This window comes from Cervus elaphus, chromosome X (assembly GCF_910594005.1).
Source record: "Cervus elaphus chromosome X, mCerEla1.1, whole genome shotgun sequence".
NCBI lineage: Eukaryota > Metazoa > Chordata > Mammalia > Artiodactyla > Cervidae > Cervus > Cervus elaphus.
This window is the reverse complement of record NC_057848.1, coordinates 144920105-144933394: the sequence shown is the minus strand read 5'-3', so window position 1 is coordinate 144933394 and position 13290 is coordinate 144920105. Positions and strand designations below refer to the sequence as shown.

General features: G+C 41.3%; 1 pseudogene; it reads right to left on the bottom strand.

Annotated features, from left to right (window-relative positions):
- Positions 1 to 269: 269 nt before the first annotated feature.
- Positions 270 to 1649, bottom strand: LOC122689015 (annotated as a pseudogene).
- Between the last annotated feature and the right edge of the window lie 11641 nt (positions 1650 to 13290).

Here is a 13290-nt window from a genome sequence, read left to right as displayed (position 1 = left end):
TGCCAACACCCATATATTTCTTACTGGGCGAGTCTACTTGGCAATACTGATTACCCGAGAGCTCCCTGTTACATTCATTGGTCTGAAAACAACTCATAACCCAACTGTTCTTCCAAGTCCTTTACCAGTTTTTCAAGCTTTCTATCAAAGGAAAGTTGGAATGTATTGCTTCTTGTCGTCAACAGGCATTTCAAAAAGAGGGTAATTAACCAAAATCAAGAGTTCTTTGGTCAGGTTAGTAACAGGCTTCCCCTTTGTTCTAAATCCCTTCATAATCCCTTCTTTCCCAATTTTTCCAGTGTGGCCTGGATTTTACAAACCACCTGTTTCCTCGCCTGCCAGATGGAGTCCTGGCCCCCAGTTTCAACTGAATCCAGTTCCAGAAGTTCCTTGGTTAGCATCTCTTCCAGAAGCCAGTATGCTTTGTCTGTCTTTTCTCCTACGAACTCTTCTACTTCTTGCTCAAGATACTGGACCTTCTCCAGCACATGTATGGTTTTTTTCACGCCTGGGGGAGTCCCTTCATCTGAAGATAAACACTCTTCAGCAGGATGATTACCCTGGTCTTGAGTGCTGGGATGTTTGTGAGTGGCATTACCGTACAGATGAGGCTCAGCACTATACTGGACCTGGGAATACAAAAGCTCTGAACTGTCATCGTTCACTTATCCCAAGGACTCATACTGATGGACACTGCAAGGAAAGTTGTGCCAGCTCATGCCTTGATCTGCTTGGCTGTAGGCATAGGAGGAGTCCTTAGGCTGTGGGGGTGGCGGTGAAGGAGGTGGCTGAGAAGAGCCACTGCTAGGCCACGATGAAGTGCTTTCTTCGTTCCTGTAGAGACTCCCCAGTGATGCCGAGGGTGCAGCTGAAGGTCAGGGGTACCAGGTTCCCATTTCATAAGCACCTGGAGGAGCCCATGAGTCCTTCTGGGGTCATACAGTTGGTCCTGGTTGTGGAACACTTATCAGGTTGTGGTATTAATCCCCATAAGGGTAATGGGGTACACTCATTCCAGTGTTGTGTGAAGCAGGATATCCTGGAACCTGCCCCCTAAGAGGGGGTGCTTCAGTCTGGCAGTCCTGCTGGGGGTACATCCAACAGGAGACTGGCATTGGGCTGTTGCCAGGTGAAGGGTAAGTGCTTGGAACCTCTGTGGAGTAATTGGTCTGAGCATACCCAGGTGTGTAATAGGGCCCAGGGTATGAGGCAGTATTTCTCCCCGGGCCAGTGGGGGATGGTGGGCCATATCCCCCATTTGTATAAGAATTCAAACTCTAGAATTCAAACCGGAAATTTGCATTTCCGGTACTTGGGTGAGGAGCCCGAGGTCGGGCAGCAGAATTCCAATAGAATTGTAACTAGGATATGGTGGCTGCTCCTGGTGGCCTCTGCCTGCATGACCTGGTTCTGACGCGCCTCCAGATGCCTAGTAGCCATCGCCTCCTCCTCCTTCCCCCTGGCCAGGTGGTCTCCGCTGGGCCGCCCCCGCGCCCCGCCAGGAAATGGGAGGCTGGGGAGGCTCGGGGCGCCAGAGGGTAGAGGGGCGGAGGCGGGTGCACAGGCACATCTCCACACCCAGGCCCGTAGTAGCGGCCATAAGACAGGCCGTCACCGGGGTGGTAGCCCGAGCGCCTCACGGCCGACATGGGCTCTGCCGCCCCAGGCGCTTCCTGCCCCGCCCCCCACGGCAGGCCTGCCATGACCATTCTTACATGGATTTATATGTGCACATGTGAGTTTCACATGAGAGGCTGTGTATATTGGATGAAAGAGCGTAGGCTTCAAAGGCAGTGCTGCTTCTATTTAAATTTCCACGTTAACGCTTACCAGTAGTGTAACCATAGGCAACTTAGATGTTGAATCCGTATTATTCAGGACCCAGAATATCAAGGTGAGGATGTAATAGTTAATTGAATAGGTATTGAGGAGCCACTGGAGGCTTTGAGGAGGACGTGATAAGATCAGATTGACGTTAGAATTTATTTGGAAATAGTGTAAACCATGAATTGACCTAGGAAGTTGAGAGATTGGAAAGTCAGCCCATTCTATTAATACCAGCATTTCTGGATCGGTTGCCCAAGTTTTCAAACCATGAATTATTTCAAATCAGATGGAATTTTGAAGGAAACATTCTAAGTAAAATAAGAATCTTTGTTTACCATTTATTTTCAACCTGATAGTGATCCTTTTTTTCCCCTTAACTTATCTTCCCCACTTTTCTTTTCTGGCTTCCCAGTTTCTGGATCCCATAATGCATATTCATTCTCATTTAAGATTCTCTCTTTTATTTCTTCTCTCTCCAAAGTAAAAGCTGAAATCACTCACAGCAAGAGGATTATACTTGATCATCTCCCCAAATAAATCTTACTTTTGAAACTTCATTCTTTTATAGCTAAGTAACTTTGGGTTGGCCAAAAAGTTCATTGGGGAACAGCTTATGGAAACCTGAATGAACTTTTTGGTCAACCCAATACATACAGATGGTAGTGAACAATTAAGTAGTACAGAAAAATTTACAATGAAAAGCAACCATCTCTAGGCCTTGCTTGTCACACCTTCAGGGCCATTTTCCAGGTGCAACCTCTTTAACCTTTTTTAGTTCTTTGGGTGTTTATCTTAGTAAGTCTGAATAATATGCTTATGCATCTGTTCTTGCTTTATCAACTTTAAATTATGTCTATTTACAACTTTCTATGAAAATATAAATTTTATTCAATAATATTAACCCTAATTCCCCATCTCTTACTTCTGTTTTTTATTAATTATGCAAACTGTACGATTTCCTATTGATTGCTATTATAACTTTGAATAATATACATAAAACTCGACTTTCTCCATATATTCCCCATGTTATTATTATTGTTTTTATTGTTTGCTTTTGCAGCTTTAAATAAGGCACCTTAATCTCTATGTAATGCCCTATCAAGTTTTAACTGTCATTTTTCTACTTTCTATATTGTGAGATGAATATATCCCCCCTTTTTTCTGTTTTTTTCTTCCACTTCTCATCTATCATCAGCTTTTCCTTTATTTTACATTGTCAAGGCTGCTAAAGCTTTCATTCCAATTTGTAGTCCTATTTAAGGATTTCATGCTTCATGTAAAGATTGTAAAAGGTAAATAGCAAAAACTTAATCATGGTGATGAAAACGTTATTAACTCTTCCATCAACTAGTATTTACAAAAGTAAATTGTAAATTCATGGACTGAATGCCATCAGTCTTGGATCCTTTAAAGAGAAATGTTCCTTGGAGCAAGGTAAACTCTAGTCTCATTTCTTACAGTTCATCAGTTGTGTCAAACATATAATAATTTTTTTCTGTTTCCTATTAGCTTGACTAAAATGTAAAAACATAGTGGAGGAACCTAGACCCTATTACACAGAGTGAAGTAAGTCAGAAAGAGAGAAACAAATATCATACATTAATGCATATATATGGAATCTAGAAAGATGGTACTGATGAAGCTATTTGCAGGGCAGGAATAGACTATAGAGACAGGCATAACAGACTTGTGGACACAGTGGGGGAAGGAGAGTTCAGTTCAGTTCAGTCGCTCAGTCATGTCTGACTCTTTGTGACTCCATGGACTGCAGCATGCCAGGCCTCACTGTCTATCACCAACTCCCGGAGTTTACTCAAACTCATGTCCATAGAGTTGGTGATGCCATCCAACCATCTCAATTCTGTTGTCCCCTTCTCCTCCCTCCTTCAATCTTTCCCGGCATCAGGGTCTTTTCAAATGAGTCAGTTCTTCGCATCAGGTAGCCAAAGTATTGGAGTTTCAGCTTCAGCATCAGTCCTTCCAATGAATATTCAGGACTGATTTCCTTTAGGATGGACTGGTTTGATCTCCTTGCAGTCCAAGGGACTCTCAAGAGTCTTCTCCAACACCACAGTTCAAAAGCATCAACTCTTCAGTGCTCAGCTTTCTTTATAATCCAACTGTCACATCCACACATGATTACAGGAAAAACCATAGCTTTGACTAGACGGACTTTTGGTGGCAAAGTAATGTCTCTGCTTTTTAATATACTATCTCGGTTGGTCATAACTTTTCTTCCAAGGAGCAAGTGTCTTTTAATTTCATGGCTGCAATCACCATCTGCAGTGATTTTGGAGCCCAAAAAAATAAAGTCTATCACTGTTTCCCCATCCATTTGCCATGAAATGATGGGACCAGGTGCCATGATCTTAGTTTTATGAATGTTGAGTTTTAAGCCAACTTTTTCACTCTCCTCTTTCACTTTCATCAAGAGGCTCTTGAGTTCTTCTTCACTTTCTGCCTTAAGGGTGGTGTCATCTGAATATCTGAGGTTATTGATATTTCTCCCAGCATTCTTGATTCCAGCTTGTGCTTCATCCAGCCCAGCATTTCTCATGGTGTACTCTGCATATAAATTAAATAAGCAGGGTGACAATATACAGCCTTGACGTACTCCTTTCCTGATTTGGAACCAGTCTGCTGCTCCATGTCCAGTTCTAATTGTCACTTCTTGACCTGCAGACAGATTTCTCAAGAGGCAGGTGGGGTGGTCTGGTATTCCCATCTCTTGAAGAATTTTCCACAGTTTGTTGTGATCCACACAGTCAAAGGCTTTGGCATAGTCAATAAAGCAGAAGTATATGCTTTTCTGGAACTCTTGCTTTTTCTAGGATCCAGCGGATGTTGGCAATTTGATTTCTGGTTCCTCTCCCTTTTCCAAATCTAGCTTATACATCTGGAAGTTCTTGGTTCATGTACTGTTGAAGACTGCCTTGGAGAATTTTGAGCATTGCTTTGCTAGCGTGTGAGATGAGTACAATTGTGCAGTAGTTTGAACATTCTTTGGCATTGCCCTTTTGTGGGGATTGGAATGAAAACTGACCTTTTCCAGTCCTGTGGCCACTGCTGAGTTTTCCAGATTTGCTGGCATATTGAGTGCAGCACTTTCACAGCATCATCTTTCAGGATTTGAAAGAGCTCAGCTGGAATTCCATCCAACTTGCTTTGTTTGTAGTGATACTTCCTAAGGCCCACTTGACTTCACACTCCAGGATGTCTGGCTCTAGGTGACTGATCACACCATCGTGATTATCTGGGTCATGAAGATCTTTTTTGTATAGTTGTTCTGTGTATTCTTGCCACCTCTTCTTAATATCTTCTGCTTCTGTTAGGTCCATACCATTTCTGTCCTTTATTGAGCCCATCTTTGCATGAAATGTTCCCTTGGTATCTCTAATTTTCTTGAAGAGATCTCTAGTCTTTCCCATTCTGTTGTTTTCCTCTATTTCTTTGCATTGATCACTGAGGAAGGCTTTCGTATCTCTCCTTGCTATTCTTTGGAACTCTGCATTCAAATGGGTCTGTTTTCCTTTTCTCCTTTGCCTTTCGCTTCTCTTCTATTCACAACTATTTGGAAGGAGAGGGAGAGATGAATTGAGACAGTAGTATGGAAACATATGCATTACCGTATGTGAAATAGAGCCAGTGGGAAGTTGTTGTATAACACAGGGAGTTCAACCTCATGCTCTGTGACAACCTAGAGGGGTGCAGAGGTATGGAGGGAGCTTCAAGAAGGAGGGGACATATGTATACCTATGGGTGATTCATGTTGATATATGGCAGAAACTAGCACAATATTGTAAAGCAGTTATATTCCATTTAATTTAAATTAATTAAAAAAATAACCTGACAGTGTCAAGAATGTGGAGCAACTAGAATTCTCAGATACTGCTGGTCAGAGTGTTCATTGGTATAGGTACTTGGGAAAATAGTTTAGCATTGTCTATTAAAACTGAACATATGTGCACTCTATGATCCAACTCCTCCACGCTCACATATATGCTCCAGAGAATTATGAGTCTAAGAATATCCATCACAGCACCATTTATAATAACCAAATCTGGAAGTGGCTGAGCTTTCCTGGTAGCTCAGACAGTAAAGAATCTGCCTGCAATGTAAGAGACCGGGGTTCTTTCCCTGGGTCAGGATGACCCCCCAGAGGAGGAAGTGGCAACCCACTCCAGTATTCTTGCCTGGAGAATCCCACTGACAGAGGAACCTGGCAGGCTACAGTCCATGGGGTTGCAAAGAGCCAGACACGACTGAGTGACTAAGCATGCAGGCTGGGGTAGGGCAGGTATTGTCATTTATAATACAAAAATCTGGAAGTAATCCAAATATCTATCAACAATGGAATGAATTAATACATTGTGATACACTCATACTATACAACAATGAGAATGTGTTGCCGTTTGCAACACATAAGTAATATTGAATAAAAGAAGACAGATATAAAAGAGTAATATACTCTATGACTCCTTTATAAGACAGGAAGAGATATTCTATGGAGGTTAGAAGTCAGCATTGTGGTTGCCCTCAGGGATTCAGGCAGTAACTAGGATCACTGTTGTTTAGTCACTCAGTTGCATCCAACTCTTTGCAACCCTGTGGACTGTAGCCCATCAGGCTCCTCTGGCCATGGGATTTCCCAGGTAAGAATACTAGAGTGAGTTGCAATTTCCTACTCCTTAAAATAGTTCTTTTAGTGGTCAAATATAAGTGGCTTATTTTCTATTGGGTTCAAAAATAATTTTTAAAGATATATTTTTATTTACTTGTCTATACCCAGTGTTAGTTATGGCATGTGGAATCTAGCTCCCTGACCTGAAATTGAACCAGGGCCCCTTGCATTGGGAGCACGGAGCCTTAGCCACTGGAGCACCAGGGAAGTTCTCCCAAATAGTTTCTAATTAAATTACATCTTTTATTCTCTTCTTTGTAACTTTCTTTGTAAAGTTTGTACCCACTTCCTACTTTGCCTCTCTTTTGTGGTCTCTTTAGTTTTCCATAACCCATTGGACTATGAGTCAGCATCAAGTTAGCAGTTTGTCAAAGTAACAGCTGTAAGCATTTCAACTTTCCCATCCCATGCCACATTTGATCATTTTCTTTCTTTTTCATGGCAGTTGATAAGGCCAGTCAACAGAGTATATCTCTTCTCCTAATTTGTTTTTTACTTAGAATCCTAATTAGCATAAAGGCAGTTAAAAAGTCGTTTCTATGTGGAATACTTACTACCAAGGTTGAGAGACACTATGTTTAACATTTAATTGGTTTATAGTGCTGTGAGGCTAGTCTTCAAGGTCATAAAAATCTTACTTATGAACATACACATAAAAATGCTAACAGCTGTTTTAAAAACATCAAAGTTGCATTTTCTTCTTGAGCAATGAGGAGTTGTTACTTGCACAAAATACCAAGTCTAATGTATCTTTAAGTGTTCTTTTGATTAGCAGAAGTAAACTTAACCCTGTCCCCAGAACAGATAAGTTGCCTGCAAATGTGACTTCTTTTTATTCCCCTAACATCACCCCATGCACAAACCAATTTGCCAGTCATTCAGATTATGTTGACAAGACATTAAGACCGGCTTGTGAGCCTGCTATAGCCTCACAGCCTCCTCTCATACAAGAACTTGTTGGCTTGGTGCTCCATGGCCAATAAAGTACGTAACCCTGTATTGTCTCCTAACTTTCTCCCTTTCCCTAATCTCCTATCCACCACAACTCTTTTTTGTTTTTGTTTTTTTTTAGAAGCCAGAGTGACCATCTAAACATGTAAAATGCAATGTTCTACTCTCTGTTTAAACTCTATAAAAGGCTTTCTACTGCCTTTAGAATAAAATTCAAACACTCTACATGATCCACCCACTAGCTCATAATCTTCTTATTCCTAGCTTAGCACTGGCCATTCTTTCTGTCTACAGTGCTCGGCCCACAGATTTTCCCATGGCCAAATCAGTGTGAATTCTCATCAGTGTGAATTCAACTCAGTGGTTACAGATTGCAAGAGGCTTTCAAAAGAGATGCTTCACTCCCATGGCCAGGGTGTCTACAGATTGTAACTCAGTTTTATTTTGCCTGAATTTATTAATCACGTGTTTCTGGACTTGATGTTTGTCCTCATCACTCTCACCCAATGCTAGATTATAAACTCTATTAAAGTAGGTATTTTTTTTTTCATCTTGAATTCTGCCTGTCGCTGAGTTGCTTCTAAATATAATAGTTCTGATATGGATGAATAAATACAACTAGTTTGATAAATGCTATTCTGCCTGCAATGTGGGAGACCTGGGTTCGATCCCTGGGTTGGGAATGTTCCCTGGATAAGGGAACTCCAGTATTCTGGCCTGGAGAATTCCATGGACTATATAGTCCATGGGGTCGCAAAGAGTTGGACACGACTAAGCGACTTTCACTTCACTTCTCTTCTTCACTCTGGATATAGGTCCTCACTCAAAATTATCACTAATTTATTATCAATGCTTTACATTTCCTTAAAAAAGTAGTCATATATGCAATCATACCTTTTACTGTATGTCCATTGTATTTATTATTTATGGATTAGTAACAGAGTGCCCTCAAAACTTACTCTTTAAAATAGCATTTTAATAGTTATCTCAGTTTCTGTGGATCAGAAAACTAAGAATGGCTTCCCTAGGTCCTCTGGCTCAGGGTCTCTCAGGCTGCAAACAACCAAGGTATTGGCCAGAGCAGCCGTCTTCTCAAGGCTCCTCCAAGGTGTAAAGTGTGTGCTTCCAGGCTTCCTCTGGCCACTGGAAGGATTCACCTTCTCATAGGCAGTCAGACTGAAAGCCGTATCAGACTGCCTATTTATTAGTATTTATTTATTTATTTATAGTTGCTTTATAATGTGTTTCTGCTGTTCAACAAAGTGAATCACAGGTGTGTGTGTGTGTGTGTGTGTGTGTGTGTGTGTGTATCCCATATGTTTACGCTATGTATATACATATGGCCCTTCCCCCTTGAGCCTCCTTCCCTCCGCCATCCCACTCCTCTAGGTCATCACAGAGCACTGAGCTGAGCCCCCCCATGCTCTACCACAGCTTCCCGCTAGCTGTCTAGTTTATTCATTGTAGTGTGTATACATCAATGCTACTCTCTCAGTTCATCCCACTCTCTCCTTCCCCCTCAGCTGTGTCCATAAATCCATTTTCTACATCTGTGTCTCTACCTCCAGCCCTGCAGATAGGTCCCTTACTACCATTTTGCTACATTCCACACGGACTGCCTGTTGGTGGAGGCTTATTTCCTTGTCATCTGGACCTTTGCATGCAACAGCTCATCACATGGCATTTTGCTTCAGCGGAGTGAGAAGATGAGAGAGAAGACAGGTTGAGCAACATAGATAGTAAATCACCTGGTAGCCAAATCTTGGAAATGACATGCCATCCCTTTTGCTCTATTCTGTTTGTTAAAAGTGAGTTACTAGGTCCAGCCCAAATTGAGAGGAAGGAGATTTCTCTTGAATCCGAGGAGGCAAGGATCCCTGGAAGTCATTTTAGCAGCTGCCTACCACAGCTCCATACCTCCATGTTTGTATACATTTTTGTCCCATTCCTTTTACTCTGTCTTGTTCTCTGGAATTTTCTCCTCTTGGGGGGCCAAAGCACTGGTCATTATGCTCACTTTGTGTCACTTGTCTCTGAGTTTATTCTTTCCAACTTAGAAATTTTGAGGGAAAAGTGTTAGTTTAAGATATATAGGAAGTTGGGGAAAATACCCCAGTCACAAAACTTCAATAAAATATGGATATCAGAACAATGTGTCCCAAGAGCTGGTTGTCATTAAAAGGCAAATATTACTTCATTCTTTCAAGAAATATTTTTTGAGTGACTGTGTGCTAGGCACTGTTCTAGATGTTAAGACACATCAGTGTAGGAAACAAACAAACAGAAAAAAGCTTGCTTTCAAAAACCTTTATAAACTAAGGTATTGGGTTGGCGAACAAGTTCATTTGGGGTTTTCTGTACCAGCTTCTTGTTAAAGCCAAATGAAGGTTTTGGCCAACCCAAATAGAATGAAGATAGTAACAAGACATGGTAAGTGTTAGGGTGAAAGAAAGGGGATCTAATGTGCTAGGTTGAGAGGAGGGTGACATTTTAGCTACCCTGGACCACTCTTCTTCCAATACAGCACATTATATCCCCTCCATTTTTCTCCTGAGCACATATCATTCTATTCTCATTGAGAAGATGCTCTTTGAACAAAGACCTGAAGTATGACCTGCAAATATCCCAGGAAGATTATCCAGGCAGGTGAAAGAGCAGGTACAAAGGAGAGACCAGGACTAGTGTGTTAAAGGACATAAAAAAGTTTAGTGTATCTTAAATGAGTGAAAAGGGGAAAGTGGAGAAAGAGATAAGGTTGGAAAGAAGGATAAGATCCTTCAAGGCCTTGCAGAACATTGTCAGAACTTCTATCTGTTTTTCCCTCTGAGTGATGTGGGGAGCCCTTTGGAGGATATTGAACACAACAGTGGATATGATCTATCATAATATTGTAACAGGGTTGTGTTGACTGCCATGTTGAGAATACACTAACAGGGACTTGAAAGAAGAAGACAGACCATTTAAGTCAGTTAAAAGATGCTGGGGACTCAGACTGGAGCGGTAATAGTGGGAGTGAAGAAGTGATGAGATCTTGGGTTTATTTTGAAAGCAAAGTTAACATTTGTTAGAAGATTGGAATTGGATGGTATACGTTGGAGAAAGGGAAGTCAAGTATGACTCCAAGAACCTGGCCTGAACCAACAAAGTTGCCATAAACTGAGATGGAGTCAGTCAGTCCATGGAAGGAACATGGTTAGGGGAAGATCATTTAGGGGCTCCATTTTAGACATGTTATCTCTGAAAAGCCTACTAGCCATCTGAATGGAAATGCTGAACAACAATAGTCTGAAATTCTGGACTACTGGACTCCAGGACTTCTGGAATTCTGGACTCCAGTCTGAACTTCTGGAAAAGAAGTTCACTCTAGGAATATATATTTGCAAGGAGTTAGCATACAGAAGATAAAGCAATAAGACTAGATGAAGGTACACAGAAAAGACAAGAGGTGAAAATAAAAACATCAGAGTGGAAAGCACAAGTCTTCAGTCAGCTCTGTGCTCAAACTAGATCCAGTGACTAGGAGCATGGGAGCCCTTTCCTGTGAAATGGATAGCTGGGCTGCTCCCAGGAGGAGGGTCCTCCTTGTTGAGATTTCTTTTCACCAGCATCAAGATGACTTAAATCAGAACTCCTCCTTGCCTTCAACCAGGGAAGCCTCAAGGTAAGTTCTGCTTCACAATTGGATTTCAAGAAAGCCTCCTCTTTCCTTTCCCCAGCATGGGCCATCTGCTTCCTCTGTATAGAAGGTTCTCAGGCCTTAGTGTACATAATAATCCCCAGGAAAGCTTGGACTTGCTTACCTCCAGAGAGTTTCATTCTGTAGGTGAAGCTAGAAATCTTCATTCTTAGCGAGTGTTGCAATTAATGAGTGTGTTCCGTGTTGAGAAAGCTAAATCAGCATAAAAAATACTAAACATTGTGTTACTCTAGAAAACTTCTAGAAAATATTCACAGAGGCTATTGACCTTACCTTTCTGAGGATTCTGTGGTTACTTCCTAAAAGCTGTCATAGGTCTTTAAGCTTCAAACTGTACAGAACCAGTTAAGAAGCTGCTTGAAAATCCACATAGAAAACTTAAATAGTCTGACTCTATTCTTTTTTGAATCTTTTGAAAAAAAAAATCCACTATTATTTTCAGACAGTTAAGTCTTCGAGCATGTAGTTCCTGTCTAAAGACAGTTGTGGTAGAGACATCTCTGTTCTTCCATATCTAAATTTCCTCTCCTTCAAATATAGGAAAACATTCCACCTTGGGTTTGGCCAAAACTAATTTTGGCCAATTAGTTTTGGCCAATGAATTGTGAGCAGGCATATTAGGTGTCACTTTCAGACCAAAGTATTTCACAGCCAGTGTTTGACTTTCTAGGATTTTCTTCCTCACCACAGCAATTATAGAGAAGGTCTTGTGTTGAATTGATGGAGATGGAAGATCAAGACAGCCTGCATCTCTGCTCATCTCATGGCATTGTTTACCATAGAGAATCTCCAGATCCTCGTCAGGTTTTGTGAGTAAAAATAAATTTTGTGTTAAGCCACTGAGATTTTTCTTTCTTTGTTTGTTACCATGGCCTAAGCTTATCCTATCCTGACTCATCACCTGCCAGTATATCATAGAGTCTCTATAAAAGTATTGAACTGGAAGAGATTTGATTACTGCAGGTTTCTAACTCTGATTTTCAGACTTCTTACTCCATATTGAAGTGCCTTCCTTGCTATAGAAACAAGTAACTCAACTCTCATGTAATAACCCATCATCTCTCTCAAGTCTGCAATTTCAAATTATTCTCTAAATATAAAAGGAAACTTGGCTGCATGCATGTTCCAAATAATTCTACTTTATGTATATTAGGAAATAGAAACAGAGTGCATCACATTTTTCAGACATTACTTTCTTTAGGAGTTCTTTCCTGACATTTTCTGCTCCACCACCCCTCAGTAAGCCCATTCACCTCCTCACCTTCTTTCTTACTTTCCGTTTTGCACTGACTGGACTGTAAAACATCTTCCTTTGCTGCCCCCATATCAGTTCACTTCAGTCACTCAGTCCTGTCTGATTCTTTGTGACCCCATGGACTGCAGCATGCCAGGCGTCCCTGTCCTTCACCAACTCCTGACCTTGCTCAAACTCATGTCCATAGAGTCAGTGAGGCCATCCAACCATCTCATCTTCTGTCGTCCCCTTTTCCTCAATCTTTTTCAGCATCAGGGACTTTTCCAGTGAGTCAGTTCTTCACATCAGGTGGCCAATGTATTGGAGTTTCAGCTTCAGCATCGGTCCTTCCAATGAATATTCAGGACTGATTTCCTTTAGGATTGACTGGTTGGATCTCCTTGCAGTCCAAGGGACTCTCAAGAGTCTTCTATACCACCACAGTTCAAAAGCATCAATTTTTCGGCACTCAGCTTTCTTTATGGTCCAACTCTCACATCCATACATGACTACTGGAAAAACCATAGCTTTGCCTAGACAGACCTTTGTCAACAAAGTAATGTCTCTGCTTTTTAATATGCTATCTAGGCTGTTCATAGCTTTTCTTCCAAGGAGCAAGCATTTTTTTTTTTTAATTTCATGGTTGAAGTCACCATCTGCAGTGATTTTGGAGCCCAAGAAAATGAAGTCTTATCACTGTTTCCATTGTTTCCCCATCTATTTGCCATGAAGTGATGGGACCAGGTGCCATGATCTTTGTTTTCTGAATGTTAAGTTTTAAGCCAGCTTTTTCACTCTCCTCTTTCACTTTCATCAAGAGGCTCTTTAGTTCTTATTTGCTTTCCGCCATAAGGATGGTGTCATCTGAATATCTGAGGTTATTGATATTTCTCATTGCAA